A 25,872-nucleotide genomic window follows, 5' to 3' on the forward strand; every position below is an offset into this window, starting at 1 on the left:
CCAATATCGCTTAGATTAATCTTTTTCAATGATTATTATTTAATATCTCAAGTTATTAAATAATTCTCGTGTGTGTGACTCGATTAATTCTTAAAGTTAGGGTTTCATTGGCATTAGAGTTTTCCAATCCAATATTAGCTCATTTATCAATTTGTTGGCCTTTAATGTCAATTAGGGCTTTATTAGGCCTATTAGGCCCAATGGAATATCATTGAGCCCATTAGGGTTTTTACTAAGCCTTTTACGCTTCATTGGGCCCATTAGGGTTTCAAGTACCCCAAACGAGTCAACACAATCCGGCAAGGCACACCGCCTCCCGACACGGCAACCGGTGGCGGCCTACGGTGGTGGTTTTCAGTTTTCTTTTCGTTAGTCCAATTTTTATTATACTTTACAATGCTAAATCTCAACTAAATGCACACACCCACTAAACACACACATACATGGCGGTGTATGGTGGCAGCCACCACCTCACGATGGTGGTGGTGGTTTCTAAGGTTTTCCAGCCACCCAAAACTCACACCCACTCACTTCCCAATACACCCCAGCGGAGAATAACACACATACACACACATCCTTTGCTCGGAAAATAAACCCAACACCCACCTATGGTGGGCGGCGACGACAGTAGCATAGGAAACGGGTGGCAACAACATTGATTTGCAAAGACAGCCACCACCTCACGCTGGTGGCAAGCTTCCTTGAGTCACCGTTAGCAACATGCACCAACAGAACACCCACTCGTCGGGACGTTAACCTGAACACACTCCAATCTTAGCCATTCTTGTGGTGGCAAAAAGGCAGCCAGTAAAGAAACCAGCCACAACCATGGCACTCGCGACGTCAAACACCTCGAGAGGCACAAATAAGCGAGACGAGGTGGTCGAATTGAGAGGATATTGTTGTTCGCAACCGGTCCTTCTATGTTCAGAGCCACACTTCGTTCTCGGGGGGGGGGGGGGGGGGGGGGGGGGATCTCCGACCATTTCTGACTGAATAACACTCCTTCACTGGTCTCTGCCTCTAGCAATAACAGGAATGGCGGCAACAACGCTTGGCTTGATGGGTTGCATCCTCTACATCGTGGTGCACAACGACTAAAGGAGAGATGGTGGCGGCTGATGAATAGATGGAGTGTTAGGGTTAGGGTTCAAACGATTGAAAGGCTATATACCCGACTCATATGAAACATATTCCCATATTGACATAACCGGCCCCTCCTCCTCCCATTGCTTACAAAAAGAGTCCTAATTTTACCCTTTTAGCCCTCAGCATTATAATTCTTTACAATTTTGGTTCAACATTTACTAACAACCCCTTAGCCCCCAAAATCACTTCAAATGAAGTCTCATAAGTTATCATTTAGTCCATGCCTTCATAAATAATTACGAATCCGATTTGAAACTTACACTTTTAACCCCCGACTTCTAAAATGATAACAATTAGCTCTTCGAGACAATCCTTTTATCCATAATTATTTATTTTAGGGCTACGGGTCCTTCATTTATTTATTTAATAATAAACGGGTGTTACACCTTTATTAAATTAGTTATATATAAAGGAAAAGTGGGCCAAAAAAAAGCAACCTAGCCTGTAGTTTTATTTCTCAAGGGGAAAATGGTACTTTTTTTATCTATCCATTAATTCTTGGTTCCTGGTGATGGCTGTTGGTTAAGGACAGACCATCTAACAACAATTATTGTTCTAATCTTAGCATAGGTAACTAGATGATTCAGGTTACTAGGTAAAAGTTATGATTATGGTTAAAAAAGTAAATTACCCCGTGTAAATAAAATTTACAATGTCAAAGTGATACAAAGAGATTGGTTAGGTTCTGGATAGTGCCATAAAAAGGAGAGTCATAGTACTCCTTCAGATAAGAGCTTTGAGATGAAGAAGGCCAACGAAGAAGATATGATTTTTGGAAAAACATAAAATATAGGTTAAAAACGAAAGTAGAAATTAGCAAAATAATCTAAAGGAAATTTGTAGTACTCATCAATGGCTACATAGATATATGAGTTTTTAGAAAGCATTAATCGTGCGCACATCACGCATGCCATGCACGACGTGTACCCCTAACACCCAGATTCATCGAGATGTAAGATACGTAGAGCACCAGGAAAGTGACACATGAAAAGTTTTGAATGGTGTCATGATGCTTTTGTGCGATGCACATAGATATTTGTATCGCATGCACATCAAAATTGGCCCTATAATAGAGGTTTTCACCCCTTTCAACTTCCATTCCTCAAACACCCTCTCTTCTCTATGAAATAATCGGAAATCCGCTTCCTCTTCTTGATGGCTCGAAATTCCCAATGCAATAGTCAGAGTCTCTTTGATCATGTTATTAAGTTGAGTTTACGATCCTACTTTTATTGTTTTTAAATATTTGATTGGGGGGGGGGATACCGTTGGATTAGTGTCTAAGTCCATAACTATTTTGGTATGTACTTGACCTGATGGTGAATGGTCCTTTTGGGTTGCCTTCACCAAAGCAACTTGATAGGATGAATTATGGAGAGAAAGGATTAATTATGATTTATTAATATATTATGAGAATAATATATTAGAGGAGAAATCATTTTGTTTAATTAATATTAGTCAATAATTAATTAGGAATTAATTTTGTGGCTAAAAGACATTAATTAAACTTAAGGGACTAGAACAGTCAATTGTATGATAGTTGAATATTGAGCTAATGGACTCCATATTAGAGGGGTGGATGAATTCTATGGGGAAACCCAATAGAAATCGTCCTAGGGCTTTAAGGAAGGAGTCCATGGGTTGCTTAGGGCCTAAGCATCCAAATTAGGGTTTCCTTGTTAGATAACCCTAATAGCCTCACTATTTAAAGATCCCTAGAGCACCAAAAACGTGTGGAAGTAACTCCTTAGGGTTTTGGACGGTATTGGGCAGCCTCCTCTCTCCTTATTTTTCATCCTTTTTCTCTTGGTGTTTGTGAGCCATTAGAGGAGTGACAATTGTGACTCTAAGCTTTCTAAAGTCATTGTTAGGAGGAATTGAGATTGTTATTGCTACATAACAATCAAAGGTAATTCTCTAAACCCTAATTTCAGTTTATAATATGTTAGATCTAAGATTGTAAGTCTTGGATACATTGCATGTACAATAGAGAAACCTAGATCCAAGCATTAGGGTTTGTATGAGCACATAGGATTGTTCTTATGTGTAAAACCCATGAAATACATGTTATAAAACTATATAAATGAAACGTTAGGATAATATTATGCCTGGTAGTTACCATGCCTAAACTTTAAGAATGATATTATGCCTAGTTGTTATAATACCTAAAATTACACTGGAAGATTTTACCTTGTTATTATACTAGGTAATTCCCTAAAATAACATAGTACCAAGTCATTATACAGGCTAAATTTAAGGATAAGCATTGTACCTAGTTGTTACTCTGCCCTTATATCATATCAATATAAAAATCATAATAATTATTATATATATTTGGTTAAATATTTATACGTATCAGAATAATTATGTAAGAAAACTATATTAAAGGAAAACATAAGGACAAGCAATGTAGTTATTTGTACTTTGTCCTAATGCCCTATCAACGAATATCAAAAAAAAGATAATTATATATATATATATATATATATATATATATATATATATATATATATATTTATATGTGGTTAATTAAGGAAATCATACTAAGGAAAAAAAAAACTAAAGGGAAGAATAATATAAAGAAGCATACTTCAAAGGTTAAACAAAACAATTATAAATTGAGTATTATTATTAATCCTTTAGCCGATTAACTTTAGCTAACCTCGGGCCTATAATCATTAATCTTAAGTTAGAATTAAGGTGTGTATAGATCTCTACAGGGTTGACAACCCCACTTGTAGCTGCTAGCTACAACACCGACATACATAACTTAGTATAGTCTTTAGATATTAGATGAAGCGTCATGGCAAGGCAAATATCAAGGAAAATGGCTTGATTATAGGAACTCATTTTAACATTGTCCATCAACATGGATTAATTAAACTACATAGAGAGGAACACCTTGAAAGTAGTCATAGTATGAAAAGATAAGAAAAGTGGATAAAAATCTATAAAAGAAAGACTAGAGGATGTGTACTAAAGGAGGAAGTTATCATTGGAAAATAAAGTCATAAAGAGTAATTGTAAAACTAAATAAACTAGAAGATGGAATACATCTATAGGAAAAGATATATTAATGACAATATAAAGATAAATACTATATTAGTAACTTAATGGTCATCAAATATATCTTAATTAAAAGAAAATGATAGAAGAAAAGAAAAAATTTAGAATATAATAAATTATGATACTAATCATGTTCATAATAAAAGAGCCCATACTTTGTAAAGAGTTTTTTTTTAATACAACTATAAAAACATGAGGACTCACCAATATTATGTTGACCATTTTCTAATCACATGTATTCCTAGGGAATCATAAGATGAGAAGATCATCGCAAGGAAGGACAAGACGCATGGGAATAAATGGTTATTATCACGTAAAAATCAATGTAATAAATATTTATTAATAAAAAGAATTATTGGTTGGTTGTTTTATGCTCGGTGATTTGGGTAATCACTGTACGATCACACAACTCGTTGTTTCTAGCACCTGCCGATGATGTGGCAGAAATGGTATCAGAACCGAACGTTATAAAAAACCAGTATTTCCTTAGAAAATTACGACTATAGCCTAGGGCACATAATCCATTAAGGTTTGTCCTCAAAACATATAAAACTATTATTAATAATTACACTAATGATGGACTACTTATGGCTATATGATCAAATGGTCCTACCCTACGATACTTCTCACCTGAACGATCCTTATTTGATAGTGTAGAAGTACCGAACTTAAACATAATAATCGCAAACGCAGAACATTTTGGTAAACTAATCAAAAGCATCAAATAGAAGAATTAATTATCTTAATTAAATCAACGTACTTATGTTGGGCCACAAATAAACGCAGACTGATCACTTACGTTTAATTTTGGCAGGACCAATGCACCATTTGAATTTAGATTCGGTGATTGGTAAACTAAGATAAACACATACCCACACACACACAAAAAGACACATACACACACACACACACACATATATATATATATATATATATATATATATATATATATATATATATCATACAATACAAAATAAGAGTATAACATACATAAAGTATATCAAAAGAGGTCAAGACAAAATAATCCATCACACTACTAAGAGATGCCATGATCCACTGTTGTATCTTCAATAGAGCAGTCGCACCTAGATCTCTAATGGGATAAATAACCATCCTGCTAATTTCTTCCCTATAGGAATGAGCGAGACGAGTGACTTAATGACCTCCACAAATCATACTCTTCACCATAGAGCCTACAACCAAACTACATAAGTATAAGGTAAGAGAATAAAGGAGATTGACACAAACCTCAATGAGAATCAGACACCACATATAGAAAAGGTTGCCTAAATGAACCTTGTCGCACTGTTGGTGACTGATAGTGGAAGCAATCAAGCGATAAATCAACCTGAAGATAGGAGATTTGAAGGGACTCTCTATGGCCAACCTAGAGATATAGACACCATTAGCATGAGCCTAAATGTGACATCCCCAAAATCTCGGCCAGAAAAGACCGATTTTCATTTATGCTTTTAAAATAATTTCAGAGTAAATCCTTTTGATTTAAAAGGGTTGCGGAATTTGTTCCCAAAAACAAAACGTCATAAAACAATGTTTACCAAATCATTTCATAAAAGAAATGTATTTTCATTATATAATCAAAACTCGGGATGTCATGTTCCGATACAGACCATCAAGCATAAACGATAACATTACAAGTCATTCAACAAATATATGCATATACAGACTTGTAAACAAAACAACTTGATGGTTCATCCATCTTATGCCCTTGCGCCACTTCCTATAATACAAATAAAAGTGAGTGGGTCAGGCTTGGGAGCCTGGTGAGCATATAGGGTTTTCAACCCATAATAAATAATTATATTTAATTCCACCAACCAACAATAACCCAATTACCCATTCCCGTTATTCTCACTTTACATCCCTAAGACAACTGACATAAGGGACCTAGTCTAAGAATATTTCATCGGGGCGACAACACATGCTTCGGGGGTTCCTCAGCAATATAAGTCAAATAAGGCAACCATGAGGGGGATGGAGTACAACGAATGAACACCCAAGTTCATTAACACCTACAGGTGGCAAGCCTGCTAGTGTTCCACATGACTGTCTAGAAAAGTCTGTGGTCGTCATCTAAACTCTGCTAGATGACTGAATCAAAACAACAATGAGGCCTCTCATCTGTTTATTACACACCAACTATCTACCCATGTTCTACCCAACATATTAGTAGATAAAAATATACATTTTTATACATAGTTTAAAAACCTGTATAGCATGCTTTATTCAATACATATTCCACATAACAGATGAGGCACACACACATAACACATATTTCATAGAAAACAAATCAGATCCATGAGATAGAAGAGAGTGAATATACATTCACACATATAACACAAAATATACACATAACACATATTTCGTATAAAATACTTTATAATTATGCGTTAGAAAAAAGTAACCACACACTCACTTGATCAGAAGATAATCGGACAGCACTACGGCTTATAGAAGTAGTATTCTTTGGCAGATCTGGAAGATCTTCACAAAAAACCGGACTCCTTGCGGGCAGAGCTTCGGCTCGGGAATCGCACTTCTCGGGATCTTCGGGGCTTCGGGAATTGCTTCGGGGCTCGGGATTGATATCGGGGCTTCAAGATAATTCTTGCACGAAAAACGATGCAAAACGGGAGAGAGAAGAGAGAAAAAGAGCAAATGAGCCGGCTGCCCTCGCATCCTATTTATAGGAGGCTGGAGCCTCAGAGTACGCTGGACATACAGCAGTACGCGGGGCGTACGCGTCTGAATCGCCATGGCATGCGTCATCCGAAGAACTCGAGTGCGAGGGACGTCATGCTTCGCTGTACGCTGGGCGTACTTCAGATGAGTCCGATGACTCCCCTTCAGATAATACCGGATTTTATAATTAATTTTAAATATTAATTATTTAATAAACTTTGAAAATTCATATCTCCTTCATACGAACTCCATTTTCGACGTTCTTTATATCCACACGTAGGTGAGACTACGCTATACAACTTTCGCTTAGACTCCGTCGGCTAATTTTGACTTTATTTTTTATTAATTATTTTTAGTAGGCCGTGACAGAAAAACTTCGTTATAAATTCATAACTTCTTCGTTTGACGTCCGTTCCCGCCTAACTTTTCATCGCTTCGATACCAACAACGAGATCTTCGATTCTCGTTTAGATTGATTCGACTAAAAACCGCTCGATCTCAATGCGAGTATTTCGGGCTGCATACCGCTACGTCGAAACTTCAGAAAATCATAACTTCCTCATACGAAGTCAGATTTGGGCGTTCTTTATATATTCGGAAACCTCGTTTCAACTACTACAACATTATCCAAAGATATCAAGTTTATTTTACACTTGAATTTTGACTCTCATTTTATTCTTAATTAATCAAATCACTTAATTAAGCAATTAAGCACAAAACACATAATACTCAAATAATATACTTCTATTATTTCAAAACGGGTTACAAAGGTTAACCTAGACTATTACATCAACGAAAATGCCTAGCCTGGAAACGCGAGCGTTACAATTCTCTCCCCCTTAGGATGATTTCGTCCCCAGAATCACACATCAACAAACAAATGCGGATAGCGACTCAACATGTCACTCTCTGTTTCCCAGGTGAGATTTGGCCCATTCGAATGTTTCCAACGAACAAGCACTAATTCGACCATCTTGCGTCGAAGCTTCTTAGTCTTTTGGTCAACAATTGCCTCTGGTTCTTCAATTAACCTCTTGTTTTCATCAATTCTCAATTCGGAAATTGGAATTATATCGGGAACTTCTCCCGTGAACTTCCTCAAATAACACACATGAAAAGTGTTGTGAATTCCATTCAGTTCCTCTGGTAGTTCAAGCTTGTAAGCTTGGTTCCCAATCCTCTGAAGAACTTTAAACGGTCCAATAAACCTTGGACTCAACTTTCCCCTTTTACCAAATCTTATAAGTCCCTTCCACGGCGAGACTTTAAGCAAAACTGAATCTCCAACTTCGAAGGTCATTGGTCTTCGCTTCTTGTTAGCATAGCTATTTTGACGATCTTGAGCTGCTAACATTCTTTCTCTAATTATTTTCAACTTTTCAGCAGTTTGATGAACCATCTCCGGTCCCATAAACTGCTTTTCCCTAGCCTCAAGCCAACAAGATGGCGTACGACACTTCTGTCCGTACAAAGCTTGATAAGGTGCCATCTTTATGCTCGAGTGGAAACTATTATTGTAGGAAAATTCTACCAATTACCTAGGAATTACAGGGTACATGCTCTCAGCATATCTTCAAGTGTTTGTATTGTTCTTTCACTCTTGCCATCAGTCTGCGGATGGTCTGCTGTACTTAAACACAACTTGGTACCCAATTCCTCTTGTAGAGTTTTCCAAAACCTCGAGGTGAAACGGCTATCACGATCCGACACAATCGTTAACGGAACACCGTGAAGACTCATAATTTCCTTCACATAAGAATTTGCAAGCTTCTCCATAGACCATTTCTCCTTGGCTGCTATGAAATGCGCACTCTTAGTGAATCGATCAACGACCACCCAAATCATGTCGTGACCATTCTTTGTTCTGGGTAGTTTAGTGACAAAATCCATAGCAATGTCTTCCCACTTACCCATAGGCACAGGCAATGGTTCTAAACTCCCGTACGGTTTCTGATGTTGTGTCTTTACTCTCGCACAAGTCACACACTCAGCCACATACTTTGCAACATCAAGCTTCATCGTCGGCCACCAGTAGTAGGGTTTTAGGTCCCTATACATTTTAGTGCTACCGGGATGAATCGAGTACATGGTTTTGTGAGTTTCTTCCATTAAAAGATCTCTGACTCCTCATGTCTTAGGTATCCAAATCCGAACTTGGAACACCTTCGGTCCATGACTGTTTACTCCGAACACCAACGTTTTGCCCAAACGTTCCTCCTTTCGGTCATTCTTCTCAGAAGCTTCACTTTGAGCTTTCTTTATACTTTCCAAAATAGTCAAGACAACTTCAATTCTTAACGCTCTTGGCCTTTTCCTTTCAAGATTGACTTTCCGACTGAGAGCATCAGTAACAACATTAGCTTTACCGGGATGGTAAAGTATCTCACAGTCATAGTCCTTGAGTAACTCTAGCCAGCGTCGTTGCCTCATATTCAATTCTTTCTGATTAAAGAGATATTGAAGACTCTTATGATCAGTGAAAAGTTTTCACTTCGTGCCATAGAGGTAATGCCTCCATATTTTCAGAGCGAAAACTACCGCTGCCAACTCCAAATCATGAGTCGAGTAATTCTTTTCATGCTCCTTCAGCTGTCGAGACGCATATGCTATCACCTTTTCTCTTTGGGTCAAAACACAACCCAATCCAACCCCAGACGCATCGCTATAAACAGCGAAGTCTTCAACTCCATCGAGTAAAGAAAGTATCGGTGCCTCGCATAGCTTCTTCTTTAGCTTCTCGAATGCTTCTTTATGCTTATCACTCCAAGCATAAGTAGCTCCTTTGTGGGTCAAAGTTGTTAATGGAGTAGCAATCGAAGAAAAGCCTTGGATAAACTTTCGGTAATATCCGGCTAATCCAAAAAAGCTTCGGATCTCTATGGGACTTTTCGGTTGCTCCCACTTCATTACAGCTTCAATCTTTGCTGGATCCACCATTATCCCTTCTTGGTTGACCATGTGACCCAAGAATTGGACTTCACGAATCCAAAAATCAAACTTAGAGAACTTTGCATACAACTTCTCCTTCTTCAAGACTTCTAACACTTCTCGTAAGTGTCTGCCATGCTCCTCTTGGCTTTTTGAGTAAATCAGAATGTCGTCTATGAATACTATCATGGATTTATCAAGGAACGGATTACAAACCCTATTCATTAAATCCATGAATGCTGCCGGAGGATTGGTTAGTCCAAACGACATAACCAAGAACTCGTAGTGACCATATCTAGTTCTGAATGCAGTCTTCTCGATATCTTGCTCTCTTACTTTTAGCTGATGATATCCTGACCTTAGATCGATCTTCGAGAAATAGCTTGAACCTTGCAATTGATCAAATAGGTCATAAATCCTTGGCAACGAGCATCTATTCTTTATTGTTGCCTTGTTCAGCTCTCTGTAATCAATGCACATTCTCATACTTCCATCTTTCTTCTTCACAAATAACACGGAGCTCCCCAGGGTGATGAACTAGGTCTAATGAAACCTTTGTCCAATAACACCTGAAGTTTCATCATCAGCTCCTTCATCTCCGTCGGTGCTAATCAATACGGTGCTTTTGCTATTGGCGTGGTTCCTAGTAACAAGTCTATTTTGAACTCTACTTGTCTATCAGTTGGTAATCTAGGAAGATCTTCGGGAAATACTTCCGGATAATCACACACCACTGGTATACTCTGTATCACCTTCTTTTCCTTCTTAGCATTGATCACGAATGCTAAATATGATGTACATCCCTTGGTCAAACACTTCCTGGCTTTCATTAGGGAAATGATTCCAGAATTTACTCGCCGTTTGTCCCCGTACACAATAAATGAATCCTTCCCAGGCGGGTTTACTTAACTATCTTCTTCTTGCATAAAATTTCGGCATCATTGGCGCTAAGCCAATCCATTCCCAGAACGATGTCGAAACCATTAAGTTCGATAGGCAATAATTCCTCGTGAAACTTATTCCCATTAAGGTCGATTAAGATGTTTTTCATACGATATCTAACAGGTACAAACTTGCCACTAGCAACTTCGACTAATAAAGCATTATCTAGTCTATCAACAGGCAAGGCTAGTTTTCTTCCAAAATCATGCGAAATAAAGGAGTAGTTGGCTCCAGAATCAAACAAAATTTGAGCAGGTAATTCATTTAAGAGAAAGGTACCTGAAGCGACATCAACTTCATCTTTCGCAGCTTCGAGTGTCATCTGGAAGGCTCTCGCCTTCGGCTTTGGTGGAATGTTGGGCTTAGCTGCCTCCTTCTTTTTTAGACAGTCTTTCAAAATGTGCCCCTTTTTCATTGCAACCAAAACACATCCTTTTGTTGTTCGGACACTCATTGGCAAAATGCCCAATTTTTTCACACTTGTAGCAAGTTACATCCTCACTACATTTCCCAAAGTGCTTTTTCTTACACTTATCACACCATTTCGCTTCGCCTCCTTTTCCTCCACCAAACTTTTTCGAATCAGATTTCGAAAATTTGCTTTTCTTACCGGAACCAGATGTTCCCTCAAACTTTCTCTTCTCACCAACCTCAACCTTGTCGGTGGTTCTCCCCTTAATCATGTTCTCAACAGACTTGGCAGCCCAGATAGCTGCCTCTAGAGTATGTTCTTGACATACTGGCACCTCGTACTCCCATGGGAGTCCCTTCGCATACCGGTCCACCTTTGTCATCTCGTGTGGGACGATACGCAAGGCAATCTCCATCTTATCAGTGAAGTTATTGGTGTAATCATCAACTGACATGCTGCCTTTCGTCAATGCCAAAAACTTATTCTCCAACTCCAACAGATTTTGAGCCGAGCAGAACTTGTGCTTGAACTGCACCAAGAACTCTGCCCATGTCAATTGTAGTGGCTCATTAGGGCTTAAAGTATTCCCTAGAGTGTTCCACCAATGAACGGCTCCACCTCAGAATTGATGCACTGCATAGATAGTTTGCAACTTGCCTCTGCAGCCACAAGTCATGAAGGCTAACTCCATTTTGGAGATCCAATCCATAACTCCAATCGGATCCTCCTTTCCATTAAAGGTCGATGGTTTCCAAGTTAGAAAGTCCTTGTACTTGCATCCCATTCCATCATTCCTTCCATCATGGTTGTTTTTCCTAACTATCGGTGGGTTGGCTTGACCAACAGACCCACTGAAGTTTCCACCTTCCAAGTGCCCTTCATTTAATTTGGGCTCTTCCACACGAATTGGCAGTTCTTCACGATTCTGTTGAAGCAACCGCCTAGTTTCATCCATATGACGATCCAACATTGTTTGAATCATCATTTGCACACCATCCATGGTTATTCGCTCAGGTGTTGCTCCTACGACAGGTATTTGCTCAATCACTGGTGGTTGATTCCTGTTTTCATCAGCTTTTCCAACTCCACTTCTTGTTCTCACCATTTTTTATCTATACACCGAATAAGGTGAAATTAGATCCTCATTCACGATAGATATTAAAATCATCCTTATCACTACGAAACGTTTACATTCTAGTTCTAATATCGTAGACGTATGCTTAGAATCCTACACACATAAAGTTTCTAGATCCGGTCGGCAACAGACCATAGATCCGAACAAATAATATCATATATGGAAACATATAACATTTAGCACATAAAGCATTTTAGGCAACTTTCCTAAAATAAACTAGTGCTCGTGTCTAAAATATCACAGACACACATCTCAAAATTTAACTTAGCATTGTAAGTTTAAGTCTAGAAATCCTACAAATTCCTAGTTTGCATAAAATAATGCTCTGATACCAACTGTGACATCCCCAAAATCTTGGCCAGAAAAGACCGATTTTCATTTATTCTTTTAAAATAATTTCAGAGTAAATCCTTTTGATTTAAAAGGGTTGCAGAATTTGTTCCCAAAAACAAAACGTGATAAAACAATGTTTACCAAAGCATTTCATAAAAGAAATGTATTTTCATTATATAATCAAAACTCGTGATGTCATGTTCTGATACAGACCATAAAGCATAAACGATAACATTACAAGTCATTCAACAAATATATACATATACAGACTTGTAAACAAAACAACTTGATGGTTCATCCGTCTTATGCCCTTGCGCCACTTCCTATAATACAAATATAAGTGAGTGGGTCAGGCTTGGGAGCCTGGTGAGCATATAGGGTTTTCAACCCACAATAAATAATTATATTTAATTCCACCAACCAACAATAACCTAATTACCCATTCCCCTTATTCTCACTTTACATCCCTAAGACAACTGACATAAGGGACCTAGTCTAAGAATATTTCATCGGGGCAACAACACATGCTTCGGGGGTTCCTCAACAATATAAGTCAAATAAGGCAACCATGAGGGGGATGGAGTACAGCGAATGAACACCGAAGTTCATTAACACCTACAGGTGGCGAGCCTGCTAGTGTTCCACATGACTGTCTAGAAAAGTTTGTGGTTGTCATCTAAACTCCGCTAGATGACTGAATCAAAACAACAACGAGGCCTCTTATCTGTTTATTACACACCAACTATCTACCCATGTTCTACCCAACATATTAGTAGATAAAAATATACATTTTTATACATAGTTTAAAAACCTGTATAGCATGCATTAATCAATACATATTCCACATAATAGATGAGGCATACACACATAACACGTATTTCATAGAAAACAAATCAGATCCATGAGATAGAAGAGAGTGAATATACATTCACACATATAACACAAAATATACACATAACACGTATTTCGTATAAAAATACTTTATAATTATGCATTAGAAGAAAGTAACCACACACTCACATGATCAGAAGATGATCGGACAGCACTACGACTTATAGAAGTAGTATTCTTTGGCAGATCTGGAAGATCTTCACAAAATACCGGACTCCTCGCGGGCAGAGCTTCGCCTCGGGAATCGCACTTCTCGGGATCTTTGGGGCTTCGGGACTTGCTTCGGGGCTCAGGAAAACGGGAGAGAGAAGAGAGAAAAAGAGCAAATGAGCCGGCTGCCCTCGCATCCTATTTATAGGAGGCTGGAGCCTCGGAGTACGCTGGGCGTACAGCAGTACGCGGGGCGTACGCGTCGGAATCGTCATGGCATGCGTCATCCAAAAAACTCGAGTGTGAGGGACGTCACGCTTCGCTGTACGCTGGGCGTACAGCAGTACGTTGGGCGTACTGCGGATGAGTCCGATGACTCCCCTTCGGATAATACCGGATTTTATAATTAATTTTAAATATTAATTATTTAATAAACTTTGAAAATTCATATCTCCTTCATGCGAACTCCGTTTTCGACGTTCTTTATATCCACGCGTAGGTGAGACTACGCTATACAACTTTCGTTTAGACTCCGTCGGCTAATTTTGACTTTATTTTTTATTAATTATTTTTAGTAGGCCGGAACAGAAAAACTTCGTTATAAATTCATAACTTCTTCGTTTGACGTCCGTTCCCGCCTAACTTTTCATCGCTTCGATACCAACAACGAGATCTTCGATTCTCGTTTAGATTGATTCGACTAAAAACCGCTCGATCTCAATGCGAGTATTTCGGGCTACATACCGCTACGTCGAAACTTCAGAAAATCATAACTTCCTCATACGAAGTCAGATTTGGGCGTTCTTTATATATTCGGAAACCTCGTTTCAACTACTACAACACTATCCAAAGATATCAAGTTTATTTTACACTTGAATTTTGACTATCATTTTATTCTTAATTAATCAAATCACTTAATTAAGCAATTAAGCACAAAACACATAATACTCAAATAATATACTTCTATTATTTCAAAACAGGTTACAAAGGTTAACCTAGACTATTACATCAACGAAAATGCCTAGCCTGGAAACGCGGGCGTTACACTAAACCTATAGATAATCATACTCCTGTGGTGGCGAAAGAATGCAACTTTCTAGGTACGGAAGGAGATGAGGACTAGCCACCTCCTCCTTAATATAAACCCCTAAACGTCATCCCAAATCTGCAATGTTGTAAGAACATGATACCCCTCCTAGATGAATGGTAAGTACAGACTGATCTGCCTAGTCTGGCGACCGCCTGTCGAAACAACTATAGAAATGAACTCCCAACAGGGTTCCTGGTAGATACCCTCCTTAATCCTGAAGATCTAACACCACCCCTGGCATAAAAAAAGCTCAAGACTGTTATCATCACAAAAGACCCGAGTGAGATATGGATCTAAAAGAATTGTCAACCCAAACTCGTCAATAGTCCTCCATACTAGAGGCTATGGAATGCTAAATTGCTTGGATAATAGAGCAGTAATGCATGAAAAAAAGAAGCTCAGGGCTTCAGAAGGAATATCATATGCAAATTATAAGAATGGATGAGATAGACAATCAGGTTGCAATTGACAATTAGAATAATAAGGCAAGAGAATTAGAATTAAGATAAGATAGGTAAAAAGGTTGCAAAATGATAGAAAAAAGAGTTCGTGCGCGCCAAAAACTATGTCACGTGCCGGATGGAGGTGCGCCCCATGCATCGAAGATATTGAAGGGTCCATGTTACGGTTTGGGCTAGGCTTTTGGATGTATAGGTCATTTATACTTTGAGTATTGTAATAGAAGTGTTTTTGGTGTGTTTTCGGCCATGAGTGTGTTTACGGCCGTAAACCTATTTACGGCCATGTCCAGTTTACAGTCATGTTTTCTTTCCTATATATAGGATCAGTCTGTGTCTGTTGTTGGTTGTTGATAATTCATTGTGTTTTGCAGTCATTATCAGAGTTGTACCAGACATTTTCTGAATACAAACGTGTGAAGCTTTGATTCATTCTTCTTCTACTTAATTCTCATCTTAATTGATTGTTAGATTGCTTGATCACTGGTTAAGATCCTATTTCTAGGACCTTAAAATTGGTATCAGAGCAAGTCCCGTGTCAAATCATCTTTCAATCACATTTTCAATCAAAGAAGCTCAGTTTTATCATTGTTCGAGACTGGATTTGGTGTTTTGGTAGCAAAATAGGATCAGATATGAAATAACTTCGTGTTTTCATCAAGTTCTGGGCATTTAGGGTGAAGTGTTTACGGCCGTAAACTTCCTTTTACGACCATAAACAGGCAATCTTCTTTGAACGTAAACAGGAAATATTCTTTGACCATAAACAGACAATCTTCTTTGACCGTAAACAGAAAATCTTCCTCAACAGTAAACTCTTATTAACTGTAAACTGTAAAGCTTCATAGACTGTAAACTCTGTTAGACCGCAAACTCGACTGCAAACTCTTCAATCGTAAACTCGACCATAAACTCCGTTTACGGCCGTAAACTGTGTGACCGAAAACTGTCATTTGACACTTCTTTCGGTTTATTTTTTATTTTTATTATCAATTAAAAAAAAGATAAAAAAATGGACTCTCAAAGTCAAGCACTTCATCATGAACCGGATTCCGTTATGGGAACAACTAGCCGTATTCCACAATTATTGTCTGCAGAAGGGTTCCCAAAATGGAAATATCGAATCAAAAATACATCAAAATGAAACATTTCAAGGTTTTGCGAAGAATTCTAAGAGGAACAATCAGAATTACTACCACTATTGCGGGTGGACAACAGATTGATAATGCAGATTGATAATGCAGTTGAAGAACAGGAAAGGGCTCTAGCTACTTTGACTATGGCTTTATCTCCTAATGTAGCTCAAGGTTTCAGAGAAAACACTTCAGCTAAAGCACTATGGGAAGCTTTATTTGAGGTTTATGAGGGAAATGAAGACATGAAAGAGTGTGGTTAGGATATGTTAAGACAAAAGTTAAACATGTTCAATTAAATCACTGGAGAAACCCTGGAAGCTCAGTTGCAAGGATTTACTACAGTTACTATTGAGATGAATGTAGCTGGGATTTTCTTGACTAAATCTAAGATAAACAAAAAGCTGTTGAATTCACTTCCGAAGTTGTGGGATATGAACGTGGCTTTCATCAAGAAGACAAACGATCTCAATCGTCTTAGTCTTGCTGAAACTATGGCAATCATCAATGCTTGTGATCTTGATGATAAGCAATGAGAGATTAATCATGTAAATTCCTAGTCAACTACAAATCTTGGGATTTCTTCTAACAACGCCTTGTCATCCTTCACTTCTTCTCCAAGTCAAGCTTTTGTTGTTCAACAACCTCATAATCAAACCTTTATTACTCCATCCGTTGCACCCTTTGTTGCCTCATCATCTATGCCTCATCCACAAATTCAATCTTTTGTTGTTCCACAAGAGGCTTCCTCTTCCAATGCACTAGTTATGGCTCCAACTCCTCATTCCAAAGATACTGATGAGAACTTAGCTCTTGCTACTAGACTTGTGAATTGCTACAATGCTTTTGTAGCTGGAGAGCTTCCACCTCAACTCTCATTTGCTGACATGGATCAAATTCATCTAGAGGATGTGGAAGAAATGGATATTACATGGAATATAGTTATGGCAGTTTTCAGGGCAAAGCAATTTGCTAAGAAGACAGGAAAGAATAATTGGGGAATGAGTACGGATAAGAGAGTAGGGTTTAACAAGGGAAGGTGGCGTTGCTACAACTGTGACGAGTCGGGTCATTTTGCTCGTGAATGTCCCAAAGCAAACAGAAGAGTAAGTGGTGATCAAACAATGGTTCTAGTGGTAAATGGTCGCGGAAATGTTGCTCTCAACAGTGAGATTACTAATCTAGCAGTGGTTGCTCAGTCTTTTGACTAGGAGTACAGAATTCAGGCACTGAATATTTCAGGACCTGAAAACGCTCACTTGGCTCAAATCAATGATATTCCTATAGAAGAAGCTGAAGTTGATCCTGAAGAAGAAATGATGGAGTTGCAGGTTGCCTTAGTGGTATCTTCTACTTCAAAATCTGAAAAGAAAGAGATAAGTTCATCTTCCTGTTCTCAAATATGCATTGATAATGTTAAAAATCTTCTTGAGCACATAGAATCATTACGTAGAGAGAACGAGGACCTAGGATATGAAGGTTATCAACTAAGGAAAGGACAAAAACCCCTAAAGGCTAAATTAGAAGCAAAAATCAAAGACTTTAGCAGGCTTCAGGAAGATTATAGTAATAAATGTGAAAATTATGACTATGTTAAAAGACAACTTTTTGAATTAACTGCTGAGCTTGACATATTAAAAGACAAATTTGAAACTGCAGATTTCGATTTTAGAAAATTTGATGTGTCAAGCGAAGTAGTTGCAAACATGATAGATCATTGTCTGCAATTTAAAAATAACTAGCAAAATGGCATAGAATATGATAAATTACCTCCTCCTTTCAATCACACATATGAAGATTACCCTTTAACTAAAGAGGAGATTGCCAACGAACCATTCATGTTTATGGCAAACTAGCTGGTTTTGTTTCAGGAGGCACTATTAATGTTGAAAATACTAATGTTTCTACTTCCCATGCAGATCAATCCTTAATTCAGTCAAAGCAAGAAGCTGCAGGATATGTTTCTAATAATAAAAATGTGTCTAAACCTGTTGTTTCTGTTTCAAATGATAATTTCTTTGTTTCTGATGTTAAAATCAAAGATACATCTTGTGATACTTCTGCATCGGATCATGTTGAGTTGAATTTTTTTGATATATTTGATGACTTGTTTGATAATCCTGATGTTCCTGATGCTCTTGATGTTTTTGTTACAAGTACACCCACTTCACAAATCACACAACCTGATTCACCCTCACCTATCGAACAATCTGATTCTTGCACATGTACTTGTAGAAAAAGTAAGAGTGTCATTAAAGAAAATAAATCAGAAATAGGTAGTACCAGTTCAAATAATAATAGATTTGCTTCAATTGTGGTACTGTTGGTCACATTGCTAGGAATTGTTTCAATCGGGTTTTTGTGCAATTTTTGTCACCAAGAGGAGAGAACAAGTCTAGAGGAAGGTCTTTAACTAGAAAGTCCTCAAGATCTCATTCTCGAGATGATGATTGGAAGGATAATCAAAACAAGAACAGGGCAGTTTTTCAAAAGAACAAACGTGTTTTCAATAGCAAAGTCACAAACAACTTGCCAAAATTAAACAAGGCTCAGCCGAGAGTAGTTTCGTCAAAGAGTGGATTTGGATCTTCAACCACTTCTCGTAGAAAATGCAAATGTTCAAAGCAAACTGAAAAGAAAAGTGTTTCAAAACCACCAGTGATTGTTAAGAAACCTAAATATCAGTGGGTGCCGAAATTAACTTCCAACCAATCATTGTCATCCTCTGAAAGTGTTGTACATGATGATTCAACATTAAAGGGTTTAAAAGATAAATCTATGATTGTAAAGGGTCAACCCAGGAAAGTAATGAACTGGGTCCCTAAATCTAAATAATCTCGCTCATCTTGCAGGGACAGTTGCGGAGGAATGCCGTCAGACCTTGGTATGTCGATAGCGGTTGCTCCCGGCATATGACAGGAGACATCTCCCAATTGACTGACATTCATACTTTTAATGGGGGATTTGTTTCCTTCGCGGGCGGAGAAGGCGGAAAAATCACTCAGATAGGAACTGTGACAAACGGAGTGCTGATTTTCGAGAAAGTCAACTATACTCCCGATTTAAAACATAGCTTGTTGAGTGTCTCTCAGAATTGTGACAAGGGTTATTCAACACATTTTACTAATAAAGAGTGTCTGATCTTAAATCCAGACATTGTCATCCCGGATGAGTGGATTCTTGTTAAGTCAAAGCGGGATGGAAATGCATACATTATGGACATGAATAGCAGTATTCCTAAGCGAGTCACTTGCCTCTTTTCAAAAGGCTCAGAAAAAAGTGCTATGCTGTGGCACCGACGACTCGGTCTTGTGAACACTAAGAATCTGAATCGTCTTGCTAAACATGAAATGGTGTGTGGCCTGCCTTTCAGAGACTTCATAACATTTGAAAAGTGTGTGTCATGTGCCCAAGGAAAGCATCACAGGAAACCACACTTGCAAAAATAGATAAATTCAATCAGCCAGGTCCTCCAATTGTTGCACATGGATTTATTTGGTTCGGTCAATGTCCTAAGCATCAACAGAAATTCATACTATCTCGTTGCGATCGATGACTTCTCGCGTTTCACGTGGGTTTTCTTCTTATCCAACAAAGCTGGGGTATCTGATCTGATCAAGAAATTCATCGTAATGATAGAGAACCAAACCAATAACCGGGTGAAGGTGCTTAGAACTGATAATGGAATAGAATTCAAGAAAGTAGTTCTTGATCACTTTTGTGCAGAAAAGGGTATCTTGCATCAATTCAGTTCTGTTTGCACGCCTCAATAATACGTTGTTGCTAAACGGAGGAATCGAACGTTGCAAGACGCTGCAAGGATGATGTTGTGTGACTCAAAATTACCTGTTTTCTTTTGGGCTGAGGCGATCAACGCCGCATGTTATGTTCAGAATCGTGTTTTGATCAACAAAATCTAAATGAAGACTCCATACGAAATTCTATATGGTCACAAGCCATCTGTCAGCCATTTTCGTGTATTTGGTTGCCCTTGTACCCTTCTTCACCTGGAGTCCAACCTAAAGTTTAATGCCAAAGATGATGACTGCTATTTTGTGGGGTACGCTGCTCGCACTACGTACAAGGTCTACAACAAAAGAACAAAGCAAATTGTAGAATCCTTCGATGTGCTCTGGCTGGAGGAGAATGAAACGGATGATATAGTGGGTCCTGATTAGCTATTTGATTACATGTCATTGTTCAAATCGTTCAATGTGTGTACAGATAGTGTATATGGTTCTACTTCTAGTTCCAAGACTATACTTGAAGATGAAGACGAAGAAGTTGTCTACAGACCGTCGATAGTATCTTCTGCAATTCCCACGGTGGAGTCATCTGTTCCAATTTCTTTTCCATTCCAAGTAAACTAAATGCTCCATATGTCGATGCCACACCTTTAACTGCTGATGTTACTCAAACTTTTATGGAACTTCTCTTTCCTGAGCAAATCGCAAATGAGTTTGTGGCAGATACTACTATTGAGACCGGTTTGTCTGAAGTGGAACATTCAGCAACTGATGGAGTTAAAATTCACAATCTTCCTATTTCACCCAATGACATCAGCTAGGTGATACCTTCATGTATTCAACGCGATCATCCGATCGATAATGTCATTGGCCAACTGGGTGATGGTGTTCGAACAAGAAGCCAGAGTGGAGATGTTAATCAATGTCGCACCCCAAAACCGGTAACGGCGGAATATGTTTCGGGGTGGAGGACGTCATGTACAGTATCATCACAATTGTATAATAGTAAAAACAAGAATCATGCAACCATTTCATTTACATAGTGAGTATAATTACAAGTGTGTTCTGTAAAGTTCATCAAGCACCAAAAGTATGAAAAAATAAGAGATGGATCTTGTATGCTCCACCTTCTCTAAAATGTAGCACCTGTACCTCTCTCTGTTTGACCTGAGGATACAAGTTATTTTGAAAATGAGTATCAGCATAAAGCTGGTGAGTTCATAAGAGTTTAGTGTAAATTTTAGTATAAAATGTATTAGTACAGATAGTGTGAAAAGTTGCAGTTTACATTCGTAGGTAGTAGAAAACTCTAGAAACTCCTATATTTTCCAGAAAATACCTTGTAAGTGAAAGCCTTTAAGTTGCATGTACTTATCTTCATTTAAAACCATTTGTTGTAAGGTATATTAGTGAGTCACCAATAGGTAGTGTAATAAGAAAAATTATGCCTGATATCGGTAATAGTGGGGCGAACTCCCATAAGAAATAGATACTTAGTTACTTTGGGATTTTAACTTATTCTTTAGTGTTAGTATTTTAGTGCGAATGTAATGTATTCCTCGTATGCTACTGATAGTGTGAGTAATAGAGTACCCCATGACCTTCCCGGTCATGCATAGTGTAGAGAAGTAGCGGCATCCCTGGGACTGCACGAGTCGGACTGAGGTTAACAGTCAGGATGTAATAGTGTCTGCCCCGTATAGATCTATACATGTAGTGTCGTCTTCCTGTTGGAAAACTCTGGGCATAGTATGTAGCGAATAGCGTATCTCGTAGTGAGTTAGTGTGTTATCCCCTGATTAGTGCTTTCTCTTGTATTATAGTGTAGTAGTCTTTTGTATAGCTCGTAGTGAGTTCTCTTACTAGTGTGATGTCTCGTAATAGTGTGTATTATAGTAGGTAAAGTAGTGACAGTAACAAGTAGTAGTGGCCTTAACTATACCCATTATAGTTAACTTAGTGTATATGGTTCTTGGTATTTTAGTAGTATAGGCATCGAATGAAATGAAAATACTCATATCCAACACCAATATACATGATATATAACTAAGAATTCAACGACAATCGGACAGATAACAACTACCCTAAGCCCACAATCAAACAAGAACAGGAAGTAAGGCAAGCTATCGGTCCTAAGTCCTTCAAGTCTTCCTTATATACATATATTAGAGTGGTTACATTTTTATAAGAAAACAAATTTAATAAAGTCTTGTCAAAAGGGAACATTTAGAAAATAGTTTATTTATTCAAAGTAGTTTTGAAAACGCAAAGTTCTTTCATAAGCCATAGCGATAAATCACATATGATTTGAGTTACGGATAGTGAATCACATGTGATTAATTTTCATAAATATGTATATTTGACTTGTATCCCCCCCCTAAAACATATAAAAACATTTGAAAGGTTCATTAAAGGGGTATGAACTCATAGTTTATCGTAGGGTTCGAGTGTCAACGAATGCCCTGAATGCCAATGGTCCCTATAAATCATGTGATGACACATAATTAGGTTAGAACTAGGGTGTTTCATGCTTAAACATGATGGAAAAACATTCTTAGGGCTCGGAATTACTGAGTATAAATGTCTCATGATCCATACTTAGTGATTCATGCAAGTATAGGGCCAAAAGTGGGCATTTGAGTGAGTGCAAGGCCTTGAAAATTAGTGTGCGGCTGAGGTGTGCGGCCAGAAGGGTGTGTGAGGCTGCACACAAGTGTGTGCGGCAGTTCAGAGTGTGTGTACGGCCGTACACTCCTCTTGTGAGTCCATATGAAGTGTTTGCTCTTCACACTAGGGGGTTTTGAATGTGTGCTGCCCCTTTCATGAAGGTGTGCGGCCGTACACCTTCAAGGGACTATGAATATGATGAACATGATGAGTTTTAAAGCTTGGGGTTCAAGTGTTTACCACTAATAAGCTTGAAGATGAACTAGATCACAATATGAAGCCTTCAAGGTGTTCTTGGTTGAAGATTTTAGAGAGAAGAATTAGAGAGAGAGAGAGAGAGAGAGTAAGGAGCATCCAAATGAAAGAATGAAGAAGGTATCCAACTATATATAGGTTTGGGTGTGAGGCTGGAGGGTGTGTGGTTGGGTGTGCGGCCGCACACATGGGTGTATGGCCGTACACACAAAAGTGTGGCCGCACACACCTCCTTTGGTGTGTTTGATCCGATTCCATGATGCAAAACACTTTCCAACACTTCTTAAGACCCATAGTTAGACTATATTATGTCCAAAACACGCATTTGGAACCACAAGATTTACAAAGGATGATGAATTCAAGATTTAAAGACAATACGTGGACCAATTACATAGGATGAGAGTTTCGGGTTGTCACATTATCCCCCTATTAGAGGGAATTTCGTCCCGAAATTTAGAATTCCTACAGAGGTTAGTTATAGAACTATTTGGAAAAGAGATAAGGATATTTGAGTTTCATTTGATCCTCGCGCTCCCAAGTGAATTCCGGTCCCCGCTTGGCGTTCCACCGAACCTTCACAATTGGGATGCGGCTTTGTTTCGTTCGTTTCACTTCTCGATCCATAATTTCCGCAGGCTCTTCCACAAATTTGAGGTTTTCATTGACCTCATTCTCGTCGAGGGGAATCACGAGAGTTTCGTCGGATAGGCGTTTCTTTAAGTTCGAGACGTGGAAGATAGGATGTATGTTACTTAGCCCGAGGGGTAAGTTTAGTTTGTTAGCTACAGGGCCGATTCTAGTAAGAATTTCGAAAGGTCCTATATACCTTGGGTTCAGCTTTCCACGCTTTCCGATGCGTATCATGCCCTTCCAGGGTGAGACCTTCAAAAGGACTCAGTCTCCCACCTGAAACTCCAAGGGTTTTCTTCGTTTGTCCGCGTAGCTTTTCTGTTGATCCCTGGCGTCTTTTAATCGTTCACGAATATGTACAATCTTCTCGGTCATTTCTCGAATGATCTCTTGACCAGTGAGAGTGCTGTCAGGAACTCGTCCTTTAGCTAACTGAGTGTCACCCACCTCAGCCCAGCACAGAGGGGATCTGCACTTTCGACCGTAGAGGGCTTCGAATGGAGCTGCCTTGATGCTCGTATGATAACTATTATTGTAGGAAAATTCTACAAGAGGTAAGTGTGTATCCCACGATTTACCGAAGTCGATCACACAAGCTCGCAGCATGTCTTCTAAAGTTTGAATCGTTCTCTCACTTTGCCCGTCAGTCTGTGGATGGTAGGCCGTACTCATATCCAGCCTTGTCCCTAGTGCTTTTTGTAGTGATTGCCAAAATCTCGATGTAAACCTACTATCTCTATCTGAGATAATAGATATAGGGACGCCATGCAGACGTACTATCTCCTTAAGGTATGTTCTTGTGATCTTCTCCATCTTGACTGTTTCTCTGATGGGTAGGAAGTGTACGGACTTGGTCAATCTGTCGACGATGACCCAAATGGTATCCAACCCACCCGTTGTCTTGGACAGCTTGGTTATAAAATCCATTGTGATCCGTTCCCACTTCCATTCCGGTATCTCCGGTTGTTGGAGGAGACCTGATGGTTTCTGGTATTCGACCTTGACCTTCGCGCAAGTAAGGCACTTACTCACGAAGGTAGTTATATCAGCTTTCATGTTAGGCCACCATTATAGCTTTTTGAGATCCAGATACATCTTATCCGAACCTGGGTGGACGGAATATCGAGTGTTGTGAGCTTCCTTCATGACCAAATCTCTGAAACCTCCATGGCGTGGAGTCCATATTCGGTCCATGAGATAGTAAGCTCCGTCACCTTTGATCTCCAAACTTTTATCCATTACGCGCAGGGATTCTCCCGTCACATTCTCAGGCTTTAATGCTTCACGCTGAGCCTCCTTGATCTGTGTGGATAGATGCGATTGGATAGTCATTGTTAATGACTTGGTTCTTCGACCTGAATACTCTTTCCTAATCAGGGCGTCTGCTACCACGTTGGCTTTCCCCGGGTGATATCGAATTTCGCAGTCGTAATCGTTGAGTAGCTCAACCCATTGGCATTGTCTCATGTTGAGCTCTTTCTGGTTCAGTATGTGTTGGAGGCTTTTATGGTCAGTATACACTACACTCTTCGTCCCATACAAGTAGTGTCTCCAGATTTTTAGTGTGTAGATGACCGCACCTAGCTCGAGGTCGTGAGTAGTGTAGTTCACCTCGTGTGTCTTTATCTGTCTTGAGGCATAAGCGATGACTTTACCTCGTTGCATCAAGACACAGCCGAGTCCCTGATTCGATGCATCGCAGTATACCACGAAGCCTTCGGTTCCTTCGGGAAGGGATAATACTGGTGCGGTGCATAGGGCTCGCTTCAGGGTCTGGAATGCCTTCTCCTGTTTCTCTTCCCAGTTGAAGGATACGCCCTTCTGTGTCAGCATAGTGAGAGGTTTCGCAATCTGAGAGAAGTTTTGGATGAACCTGCGATAGTAGCCAGCGAGGCCTAGAAATTGACGAATCTCCGTAGGCGTCTTTGGTGCTGACCAGTTCTCAATAGCTTTAATTTTGGAGGGATCCACGTGGATTCCTTCTTTACTAACCACGTGTCCTAAGAATTCAACTCTTCGGATCCAAAACTCGCATTTAGAGAACTTCGCATATAACTTCTCTGATCGCAGTGTTTCCAGGACTCGTCACAGGTGATCCTTATGTTCTTCCTCGCTCCGAGAGTAGACGAGTATATCATCAATAAAGACGATGATGAATTGATCTAGATACGGACGACATACCCT

This window comes from Lactuca serriola, chromosome 1, assembly GCF_051521515.1.
Source record: "Lactuca serriola cultivar US96UC23 chromosome 1, Lser_US96UC23_V15, whole genome shotgun sequence".
NCBI classification, from domain to species: Eukaryota; Viridiplantae; Streptophyta; class Magnoliopsida; order Asterales; family Asteraceae; genus Lactuca; species Lactuca serriola.